At 37.1% G+C, this 10130-nt stretch overlaps 1 long non-coding RNA gene across 1 annotated transcript in view; it reads right to left on the reverse strand.

Moving 5' to 3' along the window:
- LOC148132387 (uncharacterized) overlaps nt 1–10130 on the reverse strand; it is a 131063-nt gene that overhangs the window by 43261 nt on the left and 77672 nt on the right. The window lies entirely within an intron of this gene.

Raw genomic sequence — 10130 nt, forward strand, 5'->3', positions numbered from 1 at the left:
GCACTCATTTAGTCTGTTCAGACACAGATAGCTACAAACTTACCCTATTCTGACCACTTTTATGCAGACTGGGCAGCTTGAGGAACAAGTCACAGAGGCCACACCTTTCCTCATTCAGTCCCCTTACTGCTGTATCATACAACACTACCTACATTTTGAAGTGATGGCTTCAAATCAGCCAGCTTCTCTCAGGCTTTATTTGTCTCATTGGCAGAAAAGCCTGCTTCATTTGGTTTTCTCTTCTCCTGGCTTGAGATCTAAGGAAAGGTATTGGACCTATTATTTCAGTGTGGCCCAAAATGAGAGCCATGTTCTATGAATGGACCTCAGGCTATAAAAGAAGTCCTGAGGCCAAATAACCCACAGCGGTTTACCAGCTCAATGTTTCAGTGCCAGGACATTTATTTTGGCATGTGGTAGCATGACTGCATGTTAAGAGGATCTCTGCCCCTTGGATTTGAACAGAATAGGGATAGTGTCTGTGAACATTGCTTATTCTTAAAGAAATCTTGTTTTCTGTTTGCAAGGTCTATGCTATCATATCTGCACATATGGAGAGATGTGGGCATCAGAACTCTTTCAGAGTGGTAGACCACCAAGAGACATTCTTAGGGAAATTAAAAATATTGTTTTGCTAAAGGTCATGATTTCACTTGACTTAGATGTTGGTGTGGAGGAAGGATTAGAAATAGATTGGAGACAGTGGTGAGATTCAAATTTTTTTACTACCGGTTCTGTGGGCATGGCTTGGTGGGAGTGGTGTGCCTTGTTGGGTGTGCCTTGTTGGGTGTGGCAGGGGAAGGATACTGAAAAATATCCATTCCCTCCCCACCCCATTAACCTGCTTTCCAGCTCCATTCTCCTGTGCAGGGCAACAGAAGAAGACCCAGCCGATCAGCTGGGACTCGGGAGGCAAAGAATAGATGCGGGCGGGGCCAGTCAGAGGTGGTATTTGCCAGCTCTCCGAATTACTCAAACTTTCTGCTACCAGTTCTCCAGAACTGGTCAGAACCTGCTGAACACTACCTCTGATTGGAGATTTGTGAAGGCAGGGTATAATCGAAATGAAAAGTCAATAAAAGAACAGGAGTAGGTAATGTCCATATTCTGAATACGAATTATTGTTTGTTCTGCTGGCTTTTATGTTCCCTCAGCAGAACTAAGGCGAGAAAACAGTGGTAGGAAACTCTTGTACTCTGCTTCAGAAACCATGGGTACTATTAAAATTACATTTTATTGTTGGGTCTATAAGCCTCATACTGAACATAAATTGTTGAGCAGCAGTTATGATATGGTAAATGTGAATAAACAAAATATGAACGCTTTGACTTTCTGTTCCACAGTATAATCTGATCCTCAAAGGCTTTTAGTCAGTTCAGAATATGAGCAAGCACTGTACATTCTTTCTGGCTTCTATGAAACTTATTAAGTTAAAATGATCAGATAAATAGGTTCCCAACAGTGCTAGCGGTATAAAATGTTCAGCTATAGTAGTGGTGGCTTTAAAACTTGTCTGTAAAAGTTGTCTATTGCCACAAATAGCTGAAAAAGCCAGCAAGGTGCTAGGATGGACATCTTGGGAGAGAGAGGGCATCAGTTCTGTCTCTCTCCTCCCCCCAACACTTAGCCTTGACACAACGTGTAGTGGCACAACATTTTCTTTCTTTCTTTTTCATTTTGCTCTGTCCTTATGATAGTTGCCTTCGGAAACGAGAGTGAGACCACCTTAAGTGATCCTTATCTGTATTTCCTCCTCTGTTCAAACACCATCCAAGGGCTGCCTTAACATGCTTAAAATCTGATGGGTTTGTCACTTTATCTTAGAGAGAAGTCAGATTGCAGTGATCTACAACAGAAGTGGTAGAGGCAGGATAGAGATTGGCAATGGGGACAGCAAAAAGAAAAAAAAAGGGGACAGCAAAAAAAAGGGAGACTCCAGCCTAGTTGAAAATTACAGACAGACCAGATCTCTTTATGCTGCATCGCCTGTAAAGTCATTGAATCAATTATTAACCAATCGATTATCCTTCACTTAGAGGCAAACAATCTACTCTCTAACAAACAATTTGGTTTCAGAAAAAAACTATCCTGTAATCTGCAACTCTTACACTGCCAAAACATATGGATTACACAACTTGATCAGGGCAAAGCAATAGACACAATTTACATAGACTTCTGTAAAGCCTTTGATTCAGTGGTACACGACAAACTACTCCTAAAATTAAAATCTTCTGGTATCTCTGGACACCTGCATTACTGGATAGAAGCATTCCTGTCAAACAGGCAGCACATGGTCAAAATTGGGAGCATCCTATGAAAACCTGTACTTGTCAACAGTGGTGTCCGCCAAGGCAGCGTTCTAGGACCAACTTTTTTCATACTCTACATAAATGACCTCTGTGATCATATTAAGAGCAACTATGTTCTTTTTGCTGATGATGTAAAGCTATTCAACACCACCGACAATACTGCTAACCCTTCAAAAAGACCTCGACTATGTGTCAGAATTGTCAAACAAATGGCAACTTCAATTCTCAACAAATAAATGCTCTGTCTTACATATTGGCAAAAAAAATATATTAGAAAATAAAATACAAGCTGAATAGTCAAGACCTTGTTGATGACCCAAACTTTGTCAAGGACCTTGGAGTACTCATATCTAATGATCTAAGTTCTAGAGCCCACTGTAACTACATAGCCAAAAAGGCATTGAGAGTTGTAAACCTAATCCTGCAGTAATAATATAATATAATATAATATAATATAATATAATATAATATAATATAATATAATATAATATAATATAATATAATATAATATAATATAATATAATATAATATAATATAATATAATATAATATAATATAATATAATATAATATAATATAATATAATATAATATAATATAATAAATATAATATATAATATAATATAATATAATATAATATAATATAATATAATATAATATAATATAATATAATATAATATAATTATGATAATATAATAAATATAATTATGATAATATTATAATATAATAATATAATATAATATAATATAATATAATATAATATAATATAATATAATATAATATAATATAATATAATATAATATAATATAATATAATATAATATAATATAATATAATATAATATAATATAATATAATATAATATAATATAATATAATATAATATAATATAATATAATATAATATAATATAATATAATATAATATAATATAATATAATATAATAATATAATAATCTTTGGTAATATCACTCTACTAACTAGAGCATACAAAACATTTGCTAGACCAATACTTGAATACAGCTCATCAGTCTGGAACCTGCATCTGATATTAATACAATTGAGAAAGTCCAGAAATATTTCACAAGAAGAGTTCTCCACTCCTCTACTCATAGCAGAATACCTTATGCCACCAGACTTGAAATTTTAGACCTAGACAACCTAGAACTACGCCGCCTTCGGTTCAATCTAAGTATAGTACATAGAATTATATATTGCAATGTCCTACCTGTCAATGAATACTTCAGCTTCAACCACAACAATACAAGAGCACACAATAGATACAAACTCAAGGTAAACCGCACCAAACTTGATTGCAGGAAATACGACTTCAGCAACAGAGTGGTCAATGTCTGGAATACTCTACCTGACTCTGGTTTCTTCCCCAAACCCTAAAAGCTTTAACCTTAGACTGTCTACTATTGACCTCACCCCCTTCCTAAGAGGCATTAGCCCACCAATCGTGCCTACTGTCCCTGTCCTATTGTTTTATTTTTCTTATATGTATCCATTTCATGTTTATACTTATACCTGTTATCTAATAATCGCTTGACAAAATAAAATAAAGAAAGAAAAAACAAAAAAAACAAATGTCATACCTGGATAGTTTCTGCCCAGTACATGGATGTGAGAAGAGCAATGAACAACAGCCCTGTAACTACTGTGAAAACAGATACTAATGTTTTACTGAAATATATGAAAACTCTAAAAGGCAAATATATATTACTATCTGACTGGGCCAGGTTCATTCAAGATATGAAATTTTAATTATATATAAATAAAAGGAAGAACCCATCATGATGGCCCTCTACTATTGTTTTCTTATATCCTCCCCCTATCTCACTTGCTGTATTTGTATCCACTCAGCATCACTGCCTCAATTTTTTTCCTCCCTTTTGCTTCCCAAGCTGATTCTCTTCCTTCTCAATACTGGAGGCTCCACAGAGTTTGAGACAGGATGGATTCACATTCACAGGAACGCCTGCTCCATCCTACCTCCTATATCTTAAAGCTCACTGATACATCTCACACACAATCTTAGAACCCAATCCTTGTTAGGCCCAGTTTGGTGCTTTTTTTCTGCTGATTTAAGCAATGTGTACCAAAGTCTTGCCTCATCCTGCCTTTAAGCTCAAGTAAACCATTATTGATTACTCCTTCCTCCATGCCCAAAATCTATAGAGGCTCTACAATGCAAACTATAGCTAAGGTTACATCTGTTGGAAAAACCAGCTGGCTTCAAAACTATAGTGTCTAACTCTCAGTTTTTGGAGGGAATATATATGTCAGATCCGTGTATCTGTCATTTCTTCGGTGGAAGAAGAAAAGGGGGGGAAGACTGATAAAGAAATCCTTTCTTGATGTAACCTGTATTTAATCTTATATCAAATTTGTATAACCTACACATGATACAATGGAGGGAGAAAACCCAGATGGCTGGAACCTATCACCTGAGAGGCACAGCCAGGAGATGAGAAGACCATAAAAATTCCCCAGTGAGATGTGTCCTGGGAAACTGTGAGAAAGATTGTTCCTACAGAAGGGATGGGAGGGGAATTAACATACTGGCTTTTGTTTCTCTAAATACACATTGAGATAAGGGGAGGGGTTCTAAACTCCCTTATGTATCCCTGTATGCCCGAGGAACCTTAGACGCTGCTTTGAACTCCTACATGAATTGTCTCATCTCAATAAAGGATTCCTTTTGATACGTTTGGTTTTCAGAAATTCATTCTTGTTAATTGAATGGGAAATAGTTCTGTAGCCTGACAATATATGAATTTGACTGTTGTCTCTGTTCTTGACAAGCTCATCTTTAAGATAGCATGCAGTTGCATAATTTGGTTATGGCAACCACACCTGTGTTAAAGCCGCCTAATTGCAGCAGCCAATGGCAAATGTGAAAGTACAAATGTGCAAGACTTAATAGAGATTGAGAAAAATGTGCTGGGCAGAAATTCTACCAAGCTGGAGAAAAAGGATACTTTATTGAGCCAAATATTACAACCAAAAACATGGAGGACAGATAGAACACATGATATGAAGGTCAGTAATTTGCAACTAAGATCAATTAGTGATTTAAAAGGATTATCCACCATCAGGATGAAAGGGGAAAAATATGGAGAAAGGAAATAATTGGAATGGCAAAGACAGTGAGAAAAAAGTCTATGGCAAAATTAGGTAGTGATGACAGGACAGGGGCATTTCCATTTCTCTCAACAAACTCAGAATACATCTCTGGTAATATACACAACAGGTAACTTAACTTCGCCTCCAAGATGAGGCATACCAATGCATTATATACTTTAGGTCAGGGATGTCCTTTTGGCCCATGGGCCGGATGTGTCACATTCTGACCATGCCCACCCCCCGGTTTAGCAAAGGGGAGGAAGTCCCGATATGTCATGTGATGACGACACAATGTGAGTTTGACACCCCTGCTTTATGTCAATGTTTCTTGAACATGGCAACTTTAAGATGTGTGGACTTCAACTCCCAGAATTCTGAGAGCTGAAGTCTATACATCTTAAAGTTACCATGTTTGAGAAACACCACTTTATATTATGGTCGGATAACAACCAATTAAAGGAGAGTAGGGGAGGAGGCGAAGGAGGATACTCTTATTCTTCTACCCTAAATGACAACTTAAACTACGGGCTGGGGACCAGATGAGGCAAAACTTGCGTGATCAAGAGGAAAGATTGGATCATATGTGGTGGACATGTCCACAAGCTAAAAAAAACATTGGATGAAAATACATACCTGGTTGGAAAAAATGATGAAACAGCATATAGACATGAAACCAGAAATATTCTTATTGGGCATTCTACCAGAAAATATGATGAAGAGACTATATACTTGATTTTACATGTATTAACTGCAGCTAGAATTGTATACGCTCAATAATGAAGTGCGATGAGATTCCGACAGATGAGAATGTAATTAAGAAAATATTAGAATGTGCAGAAATGGAGAGACTAATGCTTACTATTTAGGACAAAGAAGAAACTAAATATTTTTTGACATGGGACTTGTTTTATCGATGGCTAGACAATAAAAACAGAAGTTAGAAAGAAAGGGACACAAAAAGGATAAATGTTAAAATGGGAATGTGTTAAAATGGACAAACAAAATATTATTGTTGCTACAGTATTAATCTTATTGTGATGAATGATATTGTAAACACTTTGATTATGATCACCTAAAAAAAATTGTACCCAGACAACACACTGATTGAAATGGAATTGTTATATACTATATTAATAAAACAAATAAAACTTGGAGAGAAAAAAAGAAGAAGAAAGATTGGCATTCCAGGACATTATTGTGCTGCTGTGAATTGCATGTTGGGACAGAGTGTACATAATGCAGAGATGTGACATTATCCACAATTCCAATGTCTGTATATTATGCACAATAGGTACTTGAAATCTTAATGCAGGAAAGATTGTATATCTCTCTATGTTACCTATTCAGGAATACAATTCATAAATGGCATGTGGAAATGAATAGTATGACTTGCTGAAAAAATAGATCCAATGAAAAGAAATAACTAATATCCATGGAAAAGAAATATGCTAAAATCCTTTTATTCTGAAGAATATTAGTCTAATTGTAAAATAAAATTAAGTTCATTTAGATTTAAATGAGATTAATACAAAATAAATGTTAATTTTGTATTCATTGCACATACAAGAAAGTTTTTAATTCAAATATGAAATGCAAGTAAGGGGACTGCTAAACTGCATTGAATAACAAATTCAGATTTGCAGGAAACGATACGGACTCTTAGTATATATTTGACAATAAGATACAGACTTTCAAACAATCTAATTCTACCAAACATTTTGCCCCACAATGGTATATTTTTTGAAGTTTTTATTTTCATTTATATTTTACATAACCATATATTGGGCTTGTCCTTTTGTTTACCACTTTGTTTTTTTGTCATTTAACATTTGTAATCTCATGAAATTTATCTTTGTGCTTATGGGGAATTTGCCAAACATTCTGAAAGAAAGAATGTTCAAGAGAGACCCTAAAACAGAAATATTACCAGCATAATTGTATGCTTCCATGGGAAAGGAAATCAGAGAAATATGACTTGCAGAAGAACACTGAGATGAGATGTGATTTAAAACAAACATTCTTAGAAGATGGGGAAAAGGACATATAATCAAATGCAACAATGGAGTGAGGAAAGCTAAGTAAATACCTGTTTATAGGATTTACATACACAATCCTGTGGTAATTCTATGTCCCAACAATCAACAGAATAGTGGGCTACCAAAACAGATCCTGTGGAGTTATGGTGACACCTGGTGGTTCATTTGTTCCTGAAATATCTTCAACGATATGGAAAATTGAACACTCTCAAATGTTTCTGTGTGTCTAAACCAGGGCAAGAATAAACAACAATGCAAAACAGGACAACTGTATAGTTCTCTGAGTGATGAGGAGAAATTCTGTTGAAATGTGTTTGAATAATTAGTAGCTTGGGTTTTAGTTAGGCTTGGTTTGAGCTCCAAGCTTGGCAATTTGGTTTCAAATGTTTTGTCACCTGATGATGTTTCCCCAAATGGTGATGAAACTTTTGCAATCAAATTGCCAAGCTCGGAGCTCAAACCAACAGGAGATATTCTGTGCTTGTGCAGAACAAAATTGGACACTTCTAGATAATCAAAGAGAGATGCAACCTGGAATTAAGGATAAACTTCCTAACAGTGAGGACAATTAACCAGTGGAATAGCTTGTCTTCAGAAATCGTGGGCGCTTCATCGCTGGAGGTTTTTAAGAAGAGCATATTTAAGAATATGGTCTCCTGCCAGAGCAAAGGGCTGGACTAGAAGACCTCTAAGGTCCCTTCCAGCTCTATTCTACTCTATCTCAGATCTCCAGTCTCTGCCCTTGAGTGGAAAATTATATGCCCTTAATTGGCTCAAGTATTAAGATTTGTTTCCCTCCTTAAAGGGTAGGCTAAGAAAAGCTAACAGGGGTCCCACCAGACTGCAGTTAAGATGTACTGGTTATGGGGCTGAAAGATAACTTCATTGACTGGAGAAATAAACTGTTTTCCTTCTATGGCTGTATCTCAGTGATAGTCTCACATATAAGAAAAGAACAGGCTAGCAAACCCTATCACTCCTCCTGGAACCTTACTAACTCCTGACTTAGAATATCCATAGATTTTTTGCAGTCGTGGCAACTTCCCATAGAGTGTTGAAGCTAACCTCTCACTCTGAGAAGCAGCCTAAATTTGCTTTTCAAACAACAAAACACTGCAACACCGATCTGCTTGCATCTATACTATTTAATCCAGGGTCAAGTGATACTATTTCAACAGCCTCTCTTTTGTATTTAACATATCACCCTATTCTTTATCAGAGATTCACAAAGTTCCCTAAATTTATATTGTTGAAAGAATCTGTTTAACTCCAAAACATGTCAGTCAGCCCTCACTCTCCTCTACTCTTTGAGTTCTTGTAAAAAAAAAAAAAAATCTTCCTGGCAAAAGTAATGTTTCTCCTAAGGGCAAAATACAAGCACTTTTCTATTGGGCATTTGCAATTTTTGGTTATCTTTTTCTCTGGAAACTGAAATGTGTTGCAAATCTCCTGGGTCTCTTTGCCAGCAAAATTTCAAGAAAGCATTGCAAAGCCTGTCTTCTCTCTGCTGGACCTGCTAGCAATAAAATACAATGGGAAAGGCCTGAAGCTATTTAGACCAATTCTGTACTGTACAGCGTTTTTTCTGTTATCAGAATGCCAGGAGCTGGAAGTGAAACATACTTAAAGCTCATTCGGTTTAGGCACCAAGCACTGCTGTAACCCAGCCCCGCTACATGGCTGCCTCACCCCATAGCTCAATCTGTGGACTCCAAAGTCCACAATCAAGTCACTTACAACAAGCCCTTTTCTTCAAAGGGGAGACGTTAAGCACAAACAACAGTAAACATCCCACACAAAAGGATGCAGGCCTTCACATAATATGCCCATTAATGCCTTGCATAAGAATTATGGATTTATTCAATTGTCCACTTTTTATTTTCTTGGCCATCCAAAGTATTCTCAGAAGTCTTCACCAAAGTGTCAGTAATCTTCCTAACCTGTTTCTTCAAAATACAACTTTTGTTTCGATAGAGTATCACAAGGAAAACCACTGCCTGCACAATTCTGATCTTTCTAGATATAGGCACATCCCAGCATCTGAATAATTTTCCAAGGCCTTTTATCAAATATTAATCGGTGTGGCATTTTTCCTGACTGCTGGTTCCTTAACTCTAGAACCATGATGATGAACCTATGACCTATGTGCTGGAAGTGGCATGCAGAACCATCTCTCTGGGCACGCGAGCCGTTGCCCCAGCTCAGTTCCACCGCACATGCGTGCACGCCTCCCGCCAGCCAGCTGATTTTCAGGTATTTGCCGTGCATGCATGGGGGGCGGGGCGCATGTGGGAGACATGTATGCATCGCAGGAAGGACCACAGGGGGGTCCCACACACAGGCGCAAGGGGCAAGAGGAGCACAGGGGGGGTCCAGCGTGCATTGCATTATGGGTGCAGGCACACGTGCACATGCATTTTTTCTGTTTTCAGCTGTCAAAGTCATGTCATCAATATAGTCCATCTTGTTGATCTTTCTTCCTCCGATTGTAAAGTCACATTCATCTTCTTCCAGTCCAGGTTCCCTCAATATATATATTAATGTATAGGTTTAACAAACAAAAAAAAAGGGGGAGAGTATAGAGCCGTGATGGCGAACCTATGGCACATGTGCCACAAGTGGCACGCAGAGCCATTTGTGTCAGCACGCAAGCTGCAGGTAAAC

The sequence above is a fragment of the Notechis scutatus genome, chromosome 2 (genome assembly GCF_049901735.1).
Source record: "Notechis scutatus isolate UNSWTSFEM ecotype Mainland chromosome 2, rNotScu1.2, whole genome shotgun sequence".
NCBI classification, from domain to species: domain Eukaryota; kingdom Metazoa; phylum Chordata; class Lepidosauria; order Squamata; family Elapidae; genus Notechis; species Notechis scutatus.